Below are 15,068 nucleotides of genomic sequence, written 5' to 3' on the forward strand. Positions count from 1 at the left end.
CAGGGGGCATGATGAGCCAGTTGGCCCTGAAACAGGAATGGGGCAAAGAGAAAGGAGAGCCAGGAGCATTTAAAAATCAGCATCTGGGCAGAGTACGATGGCTTACACCTGCAATCCCAGCACTTTGGGAGGGCAAGTCAGGCAGATCATGAGGTCAGGAGATCGAGACCATCCCAGCTAACACAGTGAAACCCCGTCTCTACTAAAAAAATATAAAAAATTAGCCGGGCGTGGTGGTGGGCGCCTGTAGTCCCAGCTACTCAGGAGGCTGAGGCAGGAGAATGGTGTGAACCTGGGAGGCGGAGCTTGCAGTGAGCCGAGATTGTGCCACTGCACGCCAGCCTGGGCGACAGACTCCATCAAAAAAAAAAAAAAAAAAGAATCAGCATCTGCCCCAATTGTGGCTGAGACACTCTGCCACAGGGCTCAGCACCTTTGCCATCATGGCAGATGACGGGATGTGAATCAAAAGTGAGAGGTGACTGCAGTGGCAGCTTCACCATCAAGCTCAGCCTGGACCAAGCTCCCAGCCCGGTGCTGCAAAGCCCCTGGGCCTCCCTCTGCAGGCAGAGCTACAACCAGGAGGGCTGGGAAGGGAGGGCAGGGAGGATGCCCTGGGAAGGCGAAGGGAGTGGCTGCCCCTCCCAGGCTGGAAACAACAGGGCAAGGGGGTCAGCAGGAGAATTCAGGGACACGGTGAGTGTTAAGAGAAAAAGAGTAGAGAAGAGCCTGAAAATCACCAACCTCCAGGGTTTTCTGCTCTGGAGGCCCAGTGAGAGCAAGGGTGGAGGGGGGCAGATTGTCAGGTCTCGGAATGCGTGTTGACACACACAGGCTTCAGGTTAGCTGGCCTGACATGGGAAGAGAGTGCCAATGTTCCCAGGCCACAGAATTACGGAGGCCTCACCCAGTTTTCACAGCTCTCAACTGGCCTTTGAGAATGGAAGCCTTTTCCTGCCCTGGTTATGGCACTTCCTCCCGGGAGAGGAGCAGAGCCACAGAGAGGTAGGAAGTTGAGGCAGAGCAAAGGGAAGACTTCAGAGCTCAGGCCTGGTTCATCTCAGATGCGTTTTCTAGGCCTGGGGCTGGAAGGGAGTGGGCCAGCCTGGGACGGGAACTGCCTCTGTGGTCTGCGCACTGCCAGGAGGGGCTCCCAGAGCTTTGCTCCTGGGCTGGATCTTGAGAGGTGCGCAGGGTGCCATGGCCAAATGAGGTCTTCCCACCAGTGGCAGGGCGTGGAGTTGTGGTCCCAGGCATCCGTCTTGGGGAAGCAGGCCTTGGAGGGAATGGGGAATGGGCTGGCACCCCACTTAGGGGAAGCAGACGGTGCCCCAGCAGGGGAGCTGCATGCCCCCAGGAGTCTCAGACAGGCAGCTCATCACCAAGGCTGGGTGCCTTTTGGCGGAGCTACAGCTGGAACCCTCTGGCTGAGGCCAGCACTCCCCCGGGGCTCCCTGGACCCCAGGGTTACTAACAGCAAAACCATTCCACACCCCCTTGCCGGATCTAAGCCTGTCTTAGGACCAGTCAGTGCCCCCAGGTTAGAGCCCATGGGGGTCAACTAAGCAAGGGAGGGGAGGTGAAGGCGAAGCCGGCCTTGCACCCAGACAGCGGCCTGGCTCCTCCCCACACCTGCCTTCATTTATGACTGAAACATCACCCAACTGACCAAGGGAGCCACTCTCCAGTTCTCTCATTCCACCAGGGCCCTCCGTGAGCCAGGACCAGGTCACATCTCTCAGCCAAGTCTAGAAGCTCTGGGTAGAGGAGAGGAAGTGTGCAGAGGGTCCTTAGCCAAAACTCCCTGCCTGGCCCGAGCCTGGGCATAGTGGGATTAGTGCAACACTGCCCCGGTGTGCCTCCTCTGCCTTCTACCATGCCAATTTAAAAGCAAGAAGACCCCCTTCACATCCCGAGGAAATCTCCTTCCTGGTGACCAGTCGAAGCAATGAAAGTTTGAAAAGTTCTTCATTTTCTAGAAGTTCTTGAATAAACATGGACTTACTAAATGCAGAGTCTGATGATGGACAGAGTTTCAAGGGGTCACTTTCAAAATATTTAATTAATTTATTTATGTAGAGATAGGGTCTTGCTCTGTTGCCGAGGCTGGAGTGCAGTGGTACAACCTCAGCTCACTGCAAATTCTGCCACCTCCCTGGATCAAGCGATTCTCATGCTTCAACCTCCCGAGTAAGTGGGATTCAGGCACGAGCCACCACGCCCAGCCATTTTCAAAACATTGCTCCCTCATACGAACCACTCAGAGGCCACAGCCCTTGGTTCTGTGAAGGCTCTGAGCCCACGCCATCACATCTGATGGACCCCAGAGGGCTGACCCCGCTTTAAGATGGGGTCGTGCACTGGTCATTTCCACAGTCTTGAGTATCTCCAAAATCCCAAAGTGATAGGTATTTCACTTTCGGATGCTGAAAGTTTGGAGAGCTGGTTTCTTGCCTTAACTGAAGCTCTCTGAGAATGTCCCCTGTAGGGAGGAGCCTCCAGGAACTCAGAAGAGAACCGTTCCCACTTGTTTTCCTGGCTCCACCAATCTGATGCCTGACAGATGTCACCACTGCCTAAAGGATCCTGTCCCCAGGCCAGGGCAGAATGAGCATTGCCCGTGACTCTCCCCTTCAGACTTCCCTCCCACCGGCCTCCTGTGTCGTCAGAGAGCCCACCGCCCATCGCCTCCTGCTTCTGCTTTGAGGTTGAGGTCCTGGCCTGAGCAGTTACCTTGCCGGAGGAGAAGAGCCCCTGCCGTGTGGGGAGCACTGTCCCTGCTCGTGATCTATAACAGTGGGGCGTCTTTTTCACACCCCTTATCTCATGGCTTGCCTTCCAGCCCCCATCGATCCTATGCCTCATGTGAGGTGAGCCCCAGAGAAACTTAAATTGCTTGTACTGAAGTTGCCAAAAACCAAAGTTGCCCACTGTCTTGTAACTGGAACACCTCTGCCCGTGCATCATGGAGCCCGTGTTAGGTGCCCGCCGTGGGTCAGGCACTTGATTCTCAAAACACTGCCAAGAAGCTCTTACCAACGTGACAGTTGAGGCTCAGAGAGGTTCATGAGCTTGCTTAAGGCTACGGGTAGTAATAAGAGGCATGGCCTTGGTGCCAAGCGCCTCCCAAACAAACAGCAGGGGCCGTGATCCTGCCTAAACTCTCGCACCCACGGCACCTCTCTGGACCCAGGCAACAGAGATAAGGAGAGCCCTGGCTCTTGGGATGGCGTCGTGCCGATTCACCTGCTGTGCCGCAGAGCCCCGGCTTTCACCCAGGATGTGCCCCTGTGGCAGGATAATTGAGAAACAACCTTTTTCTGATTCCCAGAGAACTAATGAGCTGCAAAAAGAGATTAGACAGGGAAGAATTGCTTTCGGGGAGAAGCCACTTACTCGGCTCGCCTTGGTTTTTGCTAACAACGTCTCCTTAAACTGCCGTCAAATCTTTTTCTCCCTGTGTAGGATTCATCAATCTTCATATGAAAAAGAACACCACTGCACTGCTAAAAATTCACACAATAAAATGGACTTGACCTTGCAGAACTCTTTCTCATTTTAAACAGACGGCCACTAGTTGCCCATGTAAACTCATTGCCAGTTGTAGAAACCTTGTCCTTCTTGGTTTTGTTAGCCTAAAAATGTAGTATCTACATCTAGACCACTGGTTTTGAGGTGGGAGAATGGGCAAAGGTGGGGAGGAGATAGCCGGATAGGGGCAGCTGCACCAGGTGTCTGGAGGCAGAGCTGGCGGCAGATGCGGAGGGTGCAGGCAGCAAGGGTTCTCACACTAAGTCATTCATGCCACCCCCAAATAACTTCTGTACATTCTTTAATGGCAAATATTCAGAACCCACATTACCTATGTAATGAGTAATTCTAAAAATACCTACTTTAGGGGCCCCTTGGACTAGCATTCTGCTGTCAGGGCATACATCTGCAAAAGGATCGTTCTCGCTGAACAGTGGGAAAGGGGCAGAGGAGGCTGTGATTTCTAATGTTGGCAAAAGGTCTCAGGATCTTTCAAGAGAAGTCCTAAAGCTTCTCTTGAAAATGTCATTAGCAGAAGAGGATGTAAGATTCGCTTCTCTTCTGCTCTGGTCACCCAGTGGCAATATTGAAGAGCCGAGATTTACAGAAAATCCCTCACGTACACCAACACCAATGCTCACCAGGGCTCTGATTCAAAATGAGAAGCAGTATTTTCAGAGGAGAAAGGCAGCACAGCTCTGATGTACGTGGGAGTGCTTCCCATATCTGGCCCCATGGCCCCCCCACGGTAACCAGGCATCAGCAAATCTGTGTATGGGGCTTGGGCCAATAGCACGTGCTGAGCCTCAAAATCAGCCATGAACAAAAGTACCTGGTGACTCTGAGGGTGAATTGCCTTCACGTTGGTAAGACCCATGCAAAGGCCAGGAGCTCTGGGAATGGCTCTTGCCTGGGGATTGCACTACAGTTACTGTTCAGTGTCAGAATGGAGACATGAGGTCAGGGGAAATGATGAATCTGTGAATTTGCACATTTGTCAGTCAAGCTCAGATTGCAATTTGAGGAAGGAGAACTAGACCCATAATCTAATAAAAGCAACTATCTGAAAGTAACCCTTAGAAAACCCACCCGGGCCCGCAGGGCGTGGTGACTCACGCCTGTAATCCCAGCACTTTGGGAGGCCGAGGCAGGCGGATCACAAGGTCAGATCGAGACCATCCTAGCTAACACGGTGAAACCCCATTTCTACTAAAAATACAAAAAAAAAATTAGCCGGGCGTGGTGGCGGGCGCCTGTAGTCCCAGCTATTCGGAGGCTGAGGCAGGAGAATGGCGTGAACCTGAGAGGCGAAGCTTGCAGTGAGCCAAGATCGAGATCACGCCACTGCACTCCAGCCTGGGTGACAGAGCGAGACTCCGTCTCAAAAAAAAAAAAAAAGAAAAAAGAAAACTCACCCGGGCCCAGAAGATGCGCTCTGCTTGTTCCAGTCAGAAGAAGACCAACACCAACGCATGCATAGCAGATGTCTCCTTAGGCCTTGTTAGATCCCAGTGATAAAGCGTGCTGACTTTCTTATGGTAAATAAATGTCTAGGAAGGAGTTTTGAAAGCAGAAACATTGCTGACTTTTTCTCTGAGTATTTACGTTGATTCAGAAGCTGCTATTCAAATAACCTTGGCTCACTTGGTGGAGGCAAAAATCCTAAATCCCAGAGGAGAAATTACTGAGAATTTGGGCAGATTAACATATACTTAGTGCTTCATTTTTCTACCAAGTAAGCAAAAGTGTAAGTGGAGCAATCCTCGGCTGCGCTGGGTGAGGCTGCAGCAGGGAGCGAGGAAGAGGAGATGACGTGTAGCTTCACTGAGAACTCCTGTGCATGTGCCCACTGGATGCCACATTCCAAATCACCTCTATTATTTATTTATTTATTTGTTTGTTTGTTTGTTTGTTTGTTTTGAGACAGAGTCTCGCTCTGTTGCCCACGCTGGAGTGCAATGGCACAATTTCGGCTCACTGCAACCCCTGCCTGCTGGGTTCAAGCAATTCTCTTGCCTCAGCCTCCCGAGTAGCTGGGATTACAGGCGCCCACCACCACGCCCCGCCAATTTTTTGTATTTTTAGTAGAGATGGGGTTTCCCCATGTTGGCCAGGCTGGTCTTGAGCTCCTGACCTCAGGTGATCCACCCGCCTTGGCCTCTCAAAGTGCTAGGATTACAGGAGTGAGCCACTACAGCCAGTCCCCAAGTCCCCTCTTAAATAAACATGCTCATGGAAGAGACTGCAGCCAGCTCTGTGTGATCTGAAGCTTCGAGGCAATAACCATTTCCTCGCCTTACCATGTAGTTACCTGGGGAAGTGGGAAGGCATGATCACTCAGGAATGCACCCACCTTCTCTCTCCCTACAGAGGAGAGCCCGCTTGCTCTGGCTCATGGAAACAGCTAAGAAAGGGGGAAGAGCATTTGCTGAACCCAGACTGTGCCCTGATGGATGAGAATGTGGCTGTTTAATCTCCTGGTGTCTTTCCCATTCAATAAATGCACTGGGAGAGGCTTCACACTCCTCCTCTTCAGATGAAGCACCCCATGGACACACCCTGTCTTTGAATATAAGATAAAATCCTGCAGGGAAGCTGCTCCTGTTTAGGTCTCCCAGAACCCCACAGCAGCAGCAGTACCTGGGCATTAGTCCAGGAGCTGACCATCCTGACCATTCCCTTTGGCATCGGTGAAGCTTTGCAGGGCTTTCCAACAACCATCTCATTGTGACAAAGGATTAAAATGACATCTCAGAAAGCACAGAGCCAACTCCACACAACATCTGAAGCATCTCTGACTTTTCATTACTTCAATTCTCCCACACATCTATTATTCAGCATATATTTAGTGAGCACCTACTATGTGCCCAGAGCAGGAACAGGCACCGCACACTCAGTGGTGATAAGACTGTCTTAGTCCACTGGGGCTGCATTGCAAAAATACCTTAGAGTGAAAGAACAGAGACTTCCTGCTCACAGTTCTGAAGGCTGCGAAGTCCAAGATCAAGATCAGTCCGGCAGCAGATCAGGTGTCTGGTGAGGGCCTGTTCCTCACAGACGGTGCCTTACATGTGTCCTCACTTGGTGGAAGGGGCCAACAGGCTCCTTGAAGCCACTTTCATAAGGGCACTCATCCATCACGAGGATCCTCTCCCATGACCTCATCACTGCCCAAAGGCCCCGCCTCCTAATGTTGTTACCTAAGGGGTTAGGTTTCAACAAAGGAATTTTAAGGGGAGATAAATATTTAGACCAGAACAGAGACAATATGATTTTTTGCCCTCATGAAATTTTCTGTCTGGTGGGGAGGGGGAGAGACAGAGACAGAAAATATACACAAATCAAAGAATTCCAGTTCGCAATAAGGGCTATGAGGGAAACTAACAGGGGGCTGAGGTCAGGAACAGCAGGGCTGCCCCTGGGGAGGCCACAGGGACTGAGGCTCTGAGGGGGGCCCGGAAGCTGAGCCTTGAAACAGGAGCAGGAATGAGCTCCTCCCGCAAGGGCTCTGGGGGATCAGCTGTGTGTAAAGGTCCTGGGGTGGAAGGGGCAGCTGTATCCAAAGAACTGAAAAGAGCCCAGGGAAGCAGCAGCCTTGGGAGAAGGGAGCGGGGAGTCAGCGCACACCTGGCTGGGAGCTAGGGCTGAGATCAGATCTCATGCCAAGTTCAGGGGAAAGCGCACCAAGAGGCTTATCTGGGGTGACCTGCTGTGAGTCCACCCTGAGATGCTGTGACCCTTCCTTTGTCCTGGAGGTCACAGGTCATCAGCCACATTGGGGCACAGTCTGAACAGCTCTGTCTGGCTGTCCTTAACCCTGTCCTTTAAGGTCTAAACGCCACAGGTCAGTCTAAGTTCTTTTCATAAATATTTCCAAGTTGTAAACCCAGGAATATTTCTGAGTCATCCTGGACAAATCCCTCCTAACTATTATTGCACATGCCCTCTGTGTCAGAAGCTGGTCAGACTGTTCGAGGACCCTTCCCAGTGCCAGGGTCCACGGCCCACATCACTTGCTCCATTTCCTGCCTGTCTGCAGCTGGGGAACGAGCTCAGCCACCCACCTATGTGGGCTGCCAGGCGGCATGCAGACTCCTTACCAACATGGAGAAGGCTTCCAGCGCACAGCCCTGACCTTGAGAGCTGGCTCCACATCCATTTCAAATAGGCAGCATCTGAAAGAGAAAACCAGCCTCTTTTCAAGGCCCTTGAAGTGTTCATCTTAAAAGGGAAATTGCATTACACAAAGCACTGCTCATGCATCTGACATTTGTACATCTGGAAAACTGGGATTGCTCTATGTGGTGTCCAGTGAAATCCAGCTCCCCCTCTGCCTCCCACCCTCTCCCTTTCATGATCCTCTTCCCAGCTCCAATCCTGGACTCCCTGGGCCCTGCCCTCCACCTGCAGTCCTCCTACCTTCCATGCATAATGCCCCATTCCACTGCCATGTTAACCGTCGTCCTCTGTGTATGAAAATCAGATTGTGGCTGGGCGCAGTGTCTCATGTGTGTCATCCCAGCACTTTGGGAGGTCAAGGCAGGCAGATCATGAGGTCAGGAGATCGAGACCATCCTGACCAACATGGTGAAACCCCGTCTGTACTAAAATATAAAAAATTAGCCAGGCATGGTGGTGTGCGCCTGTAGTCCCAGCTACTCGGGAGGCTGAGGCAGGGGAATCGCTTTAACCTGGAAGACGGAGGTTGCAGTGAGCTGAGATCACGCCACTGCACTCCAGCTTGGGTGACAGAACAAGACTCTGACTCAAAAAAAAAAAGAAAAAGAAAAAAGAAAGAAAAGAAAATCAGATTGTTCCTTTAAAAAAACAAAAACCAGCAAACAAACAAAACCCTTTCAGGGTGGAGGGATTTGGGAGTTGATTCTTTACATGTAGAATGAGGGTGTTCCTAGATGCCTTTCCAGGCCATCGTTTTAGGCTAGATGTATACTCAGCAAACATTTGCCAAGCCCCTTCTGTGTCCCGAGCGTCCCGACAGGACCTGGGGAAACCAAGCTGACTCAGTCCCTGCCCTTTGGGAGCCCACAGCCAGGTTGGAAGGAGGGTTCTGCACTGATTGCTCTGATTCATTGCATAGAATAATTTTTGTTTGTTTAAAAACGTCATTCTATTTTATAAAGACAAATGTCCATGTTGTTGGACAAGAACCAAGAACCAAGTTCTTGGACAAGAGGCAAGAACTTGGTAAAAACACATGGACACATTCATTAAAAAAAAAAATTAGTGAAAGAAGAGACTAAACATGCAGGTTTTGTCAACAAAAGCAATGATTTTCCATCAAATCAGCATTAAGGATTTACACATGTAAAATGTGCCATCAAAAGACAGTGCCAATTCCAGGCAAAACCTTCATCCTCTCCACAGCCAGGGCTTGCAGAGCGCGCTCTGTAGGGGACTTCTCCTGAATCTCGGGAACCCGCCGTGCCCAGCCCCCTGCCCGGGGCCTTCCTTGCCCACTGCGCGCGGAGGCCTGTCTGCAGAGAGCTCTTCTGGGACTCCTGAGGGTTTCCACTGGGCTCCTCCAGGACGCACAGGCATCCCTCTTTCTTAGGTTACAGTGAACACAGTTCCCAAGATTTCTTTCATGCTCCAAGTTTTAAAAAAAGAAACAGAAATGAAAAGGAATCGTGGCCCTTCATCCTGCCAACCTGAGAGAAACCCCTGCGGACCTGAGAGGCACCTGCCATCCCGCTCCTGTGCCCTCTGCCCCACCCCGCCGGCCCCCTGCACCCTCTTAGCCACATTCCTGCCAGAGGCCCGCAGGGAACAGCACTTGCCAACTGGCCACACAGGACAGGGGCTCCAAAGGGACAAGAGAAGGCATAGGGGGGCCAGCTGGGTGAGAAGTGATGGCCACTTGGACTGAGGAGGCAGTGGAGCTACAGGTACGTAGATGGATTTGACATTTTCAGGGCAATAATGCACAGAACGATCGGAACGAGGCAAAGGGGAGTGTTATGTAGGAACCAGGGCCTCTGGCTTGCAGAAGCAAATGGACGGGGGCTGCCCAATCCCTGAGCCCAGCTGCCCTGGAGTAGAATCTAATTCAGAGGGGTTGGAAACAGAATGGCATGAGTTTGGCTTTGAGCCAAGCCCCTGCATTTGCATGTTTGCATCTGAGGACCCTCAAAAGCCAGCATTTGCATATACCTAGACCTCTGAAGACAGAACAGTGAAAGTCCTAAGTTTGGGAGTCATTGGGCTGTAAGTGGGACCTGAAGCTGAGTTCCTAGCTAAGATTGTCCTCGAAGGAAGCAGAGCATGGACAGAGAGGCAGGCTAGGACTGACGCTTGAGGAGCTCACTCATTGAATGGGCAGAGGCTGGAGAGGAGGATGCTCTGTCCATTCAAATGCTCTGTCCATTTGCTTCTGCAAGTCAGAGGCCCTGGTTCCTCCCTAACACTCCTCTCTGCCTCGATCCGATCATTCTGCGAATTACTGATTTTAGACTCTCAAATCCCCATGGCCCTGGCCTTCAAGCACTCTCTAGGTGTTGTTAACCTGGCAAGACTCTCGCAGGGACCATCACAACTGCTGCTTCCATGGTCCCTGTGATTCCGGAGGATGCTGAGCAAGGAGCCCACAGAGGGGTCATCAGGTGGGAACATGCCAGGGCAAGCCTGAGGCTGCGCAGGTTTATGTGCCTCCTGAGCAGAGCACCCCTTACCATCCTCACCGCAACCCATCTGCTCCCCGCAGACCCACCATCACCAAGGATGGCCAAAGGACCTCTCCTGCAGCCCTGGGCTTCACTGACACTGCTTTGTTTCCCTCTGAGTGCGGCCATGTCGCTTGTTGGCTTGCTTGTCACAGGATCTGGGCTGCTCTGACTTCCTCCTAATTAGCTCTTTTCATGTTGTAGCTTTGCAGTTTCTCTTGATTTCCACTGCCCATTTAAATGCCTTATTTTCATTTTTGAAGCATTCCTTTAAACGTCCTGTCACCTCGTTGGTTTCTATTGTGATATCTGACAGGTAGCTGGCTTAAAAGAGTGAATTTCCATATTCTCCTTACAGATTTGCATTTTCCCATCTGCTGGAGAAAAGACAGTTGAATCAGTGAAATAGCTGGTGGGCAGAAAGGTGCATGGAAGGAAACAGCTGGCTCCTTTTGCAATATGAGACCTCAGGGAGGAAAATCTCAGAAGTCAGCTGTGGGGGAAGAACTTCGTAGTTAATATAAACTTTGATTCCTACATCACTGCCACCCAGTGCACCCCATAGCCCTTAATTTGTATTTGACTCTGCCTAGCATAGCCGATTCTGGAAGATAATTCATAAGCAGCTTTGGTTGTAGTTTCAGTGACATGTCCCATGTGGTACCACTTCATCTTATTTGCTACAGGATGGTCCGTGCATCTGATGAGTCAGTGCTCATCACTTCCAGGTGCCCCTCCCTCCTTACCCTGCCTTTCTCGAGAAAGCTTTCAGTTTCTTTAGCAAAACCCTTCAGCCTAGTTTCACAGACACGTCCGGCAGACTGTGACATTTTCACTCACACATCTACAACACGCACACACAGACATGCCCCCTCCGAGATTCATAGCAGTACATTCATAATTCTACAGCTCATTTCTTTCTTACTGACCTGCGAGTGGATTACGATCACCTTTGCCTTATTCGCTAATTTACAATTAGAGTTATACATGGAAAACCATACACGCCATATTAATATGCTACCCTTGCATAAGCATATAATCTTCAAACACCACCCAGATGGAGAGCCGCAAGCATTTTCAGCTGCACTTCAAGTGTCCACGCCATCTTGAAAGAAAAAAAGCCTTTTTTTTTTTTTTTTTTTGAGACACAGTCTCACTCTGTCACCCAGGCTGGAGTGCAGTGGTGAGATCTCAGCCCACTGCAACCTCTGACTCCCGGGTTTCAAGCGATTCTCCTGCCTCAGCCTCCCGAGTAGCTGGGATGACAGGCACCCACCACCACACCCAGCTAATTTTTGTATTTTCAGACGAGATGGGGTTTCACCATATTGACCAGGCTGGTCTTGAGCTCCCGACCTCGAGTGATTCCCCTGTCTCAGTCTCCCAAAGGGCTGGGATTAGAGGTGTGAGTCACCGTGCCCGGCCAAAAAAGCCTTTTCAGTCTGACAGAGCCAGATTCTACCTCTGAGTCTCTTTCCCTGCAGCACACGGGTCACCCCCTCGTGGACTATTACAGAATTAAATAAGAGTTCATGGGCTCGGCCTCACTCAAAGTGGCATCCCTGTAAACATTAACTCCTTCCCCCTTTCCATGGGGGCCACGTGAGGAGAGAGGCCACATCACTTCCACCCTCGTCCTCCTTTTTGTCACCGTCCCCGTGTTTTCCTCGTCATCCCTGGCTTTCCAAGAACCTGCTGGGCCAAGCTGGCCAGGCATCTTCTCCAGCACCAGTCAGCTGTGCACTTGTTGGTGTTGCTCTGAGAGGGACTTTCCCCCGAGGGGAGACCCCCACACTCTCCCAGAACACTCCCTCCTCCTCCTTCTTTACAACTCACCCAGCCTCATCCTGCATTGATTTGCTGAGCACGTACTAAGCACCTGGCTGCCCTGTGCCCAGTGCTGCCACACCAGGTCCTGGCTCAGGGGCTCCTGGTAGGCACCCGAGTCAGAGCCAGCCATGCTGCCCACATGCCCCATGCAGGATGCTGGGCCAAGGGTCCATCCTGGCTAACAAGGTTCAGCTCCCTTCTGACCCCATACATGAGAGGTCAGATGAGTGACCTTTCTAGAAAAGCGAGCTCCCCCTGCCCCCTTGGCTTGTGAGGTTTGTTGGTGGGGGAGGGACCCGCCAGAACCTTTAGCAATGGGATTCTCTGCCTACTTGCGTGGGCCCTCAGTGGAGCCACTGCTCATGAAGCAGACAGCTGCTTTGCGGTGACGAATGCACTTCCGATCTGAGGGAGACATGTGGCATTAGTCACAGTGGAAGGCTATAGCCCGTTCATCTATAGCAGAAGCGCCCCCAGAGAATTATTTGCCAGGTCATACAGCAAAACAATGACCTCAGCCCCCAGGGCGCTGCAGCCTGCAAGCAGCTGGGCATGTGTCCTGAGAGCTGAGCAGGCCCTCGGAGGGCCAGCTGCCCTGGCACCTGAAGCACTTCCTGAGGAGAGCAAGGAACAAGAGAGTGCGTTTGGAGGTCAGATTTGGAACTTACTGTCTAGATAATTCCGCCTCCTGCTCCCCGCTCCCATCCCTTCTTCTCACCACCCTCCCTGGAGGTACAAGGAGAAAACTGCCACTGAGAAGGAGGCCGGGGGTTAAGGAGGCCAGGGGTTAGGGAGGCCAGGGATTAGGGAGGCTGAGGGTTAGGGAGGCCTAGGGTTAGGGAGGCCAGGGATTAGGAAGGCTGAGGGTTAGGGAGGCCAGGGGTTAGGGAGGCCAGGGGTTAGGGAGGCCGAGGGTTAGGGAGGCCTAGGGTTAGGGAGGCCAGGGATTAGGGAGGCCGAGGGTTAGGGAGGCAGGGGGTTAGGGAGGCTGGGGGTTAGGGAGGCTGGGGTTAGGGAGGCAGGGCATTAGGGAGGCAGGGGTTATTGAGGCAGGGATTAGGGAGGGCAGTGGTTCTGGAGGGCAGGGGTTGTAAACCTGGCACTCGCTACTCCCTCTCCATCCCAACCAGGTGTTCCTATCTCTGCCTGGCTCCTTCCTGGCCCCCTCTCCCTGTCAGATGGAGTGGATTTTCTCTACCCTCCCTCAACGTCTATGTATGTGTTGGACATTGGTTTTTGTCTTCTGCTCTGGACTGAATGTTTGTGTCCCCCAACCCCAATTCCCATGTTGAAACCCTAACCCCAATGTGATGGGATCTGGAGGTGGGGCCTTTGGGAAGGGATTAGCCTTAGATGAGGTCAGGAGGGTGGGGCCCTGGGAGTGGGATTAGTGCCTTCACGAAAAGACGAAGAGGCCGGGCACGGTGGCTCATGCGAGTCATCCCAGCACTTTGGGAGGCCGAGATGGGCAAATACCAGAGCTCAGAGTTTCAAGACGAGCTTTGGCATCATAGCAAAACTCCATCTCTACAAAAAATACAAAAATTAGCCTGGTGTGTTGGCACACACCTGTAGTCCCAGCTACTCAGGAGGCTGAGGCAGGAGAATTGCTTGAGTCCAGGAAGTCCTGGCACCACAGTCTGGGTGACAGAGTGAGACTCTGTCTCAAAAATAAAGAACCAAGAAGAGACAGAAGATTCTTCTGTCTTTGCGTCACGTGAGGATACAAGGAGAGGCTGGGTTTCTGCAAACCAGGTTGTGAACCTTCACACGACATCAGATCTGCTGGCACCTTCATCATGGGCTTCCCAGCCCCCAGAGCTGTGAGAAATAAATGTTTGTTGATGAAGCCACTCCATCTATGGTGTTCTGTGATACAGCCCAAGCTGACTAAGAGAACTTCCAGGGAGAGGCAGCAGAGCATTCCTGGGGGCACACATGATCTTCCTCCACGTCTCCACCTGTCGAGGTTATAGCCTGCAGGGTTGACAGCTGCTCCTCCTTCCCCTGCAGCATCCACGGAAGACCCCCTGTGCATACACCACACCTCAGTAGAGGCCCACGCTGCATCGCTCTCATTGCCTTGGAGGGGTGCTAGCTCCTGGAAGTAGAGCTGCCAGATTTAACAAATACAAACACAGGCTTCCCAGCTCCTTTGAAATTTCAGATGATCACTGACTACTGTTGGAACGTAAGTGTGTGCCACGCAGTTCTGGGGACACACTTATACTGAAAAGTTTTATGTTGTTTACCTGCAATTCAATGGAATTAGGTGTGCTGTATGTTTATTTGATGAAGTGGGACCTGTGCCCACTTCAGTCCATCTGATCACTGGGAGGGAGCCGGCTGACAGTTTCTGCCCTCAGGCTGTCACTACAAGAGGGAAATGATAGGACAAATTGATCAGCACATTAGACTGTTAATAACTCAAAAGGTTCTGGCTTGTGAGTCAGAGCAGCCATCACAGAGCCTGAGCCCAGAGGGGTGACTGTCTATCTCACACTCGGTTTCCTCACCTCTGCAACGCAGGCATTTAACCAGATGACCCTCAACACCCCTCACTGCTGACATCCGGAGCCTCCTTGTGGAGCTGTTGTCAGAGTTTGGAATGTGTGAGTGTGACCTAGTCTGCTGGGTGCAGACGTGAAGATCCAGTATGTCTGATGTGGGCCCCGGAGTCTGCATTTAAACATGCATCCTGACCAGGTGTGGTGGCTCACACCTGTAATCCCAGCACGTTGGGAGGCCAAGGCCCGTGGATCACTTAAGGTCAGGAGTTCAAGACCAGCTGGCCAACATGGTGAAACATCATCTCTACTAAAAAAAACACAAAAATTAGCTGGGCATGGTGGCAGGCACCTGTAGTCCCAACTACTCAGGAGGCTGAGGCAGGAGAATCGCTTGAACCCAGGAGGTGGAGGTTGCAGTGAACTGAACTGAGATCACGCCATTGCACTCCAGCTTGGGCAACAGAGCGAGACTCAGTCTCAAAAAAAAAAAAAAAAAAAAAAAAAAAAAAAAAAAAAA

The sequence above is a fragment of the Theropithecus gelada genome, chromosome 14, assembly GCF_003255815.1.
Source record: "Theropithecus gelada isolate Dixy chromosome 14, Tgel_1.0, whole genome shotgun sequence".
In the NCBI taxonomy this organism is placed as follows: domain Eukaryota; kingdom Metazoa; phylum Chordata; class Mammalia; order Primates; family Cercopithecidae; genus Theropithecus; species Theropithecus gelada.